Here is a 409-nt window from a genome sequence, read left to right on the forward strand (position 1 = left end):
CCTGATAAAATGACGATGCACCTATATGTAAAACATGATTGGATCACTCATTGTGCAACTATCTCATCAGATTTAAAATAGATGACCTTCCAATAGTTCGAAAAACTTTAGTCCATGCTTGCAATGATGCCACATACACAGCAAATACATTTTGGTGTCTGGAGTGCAACCGAACATATGCATGGCATTTTCTTGGATTCATTATTGGGCTTCCTGGACCAGCCCTTTTCTTTGTCATATCTAAGTAACCTATGTTCTTTACATATGAAACCTAAGAGATCCTTGGAATAAACTTACACTATTCTCTACTTTGTATCTTGGGTCCTACTTAATAATAGAATATACCTGCATGTCATAAGACCCATCACCTCTCAAAGAGGAAAATGAGTACAAACGCTGCACAAGAACA

The sequence above is a fragment of the Adiantum capillus-veneris genome, chromosome 11 (genome assembly GCF_014529385.1).
Source record: "Adiantum capillus-veneris isolate H3 chromosome 11, ASM1452938v2, whole genome shotgun sequence".
NCBI lineage: Eukaryota > Viridiplantae > Streptophyta > Polypodiopsida > Polypodiales > Pteridaceae > Adiantum > Adiantum capillus-veneris.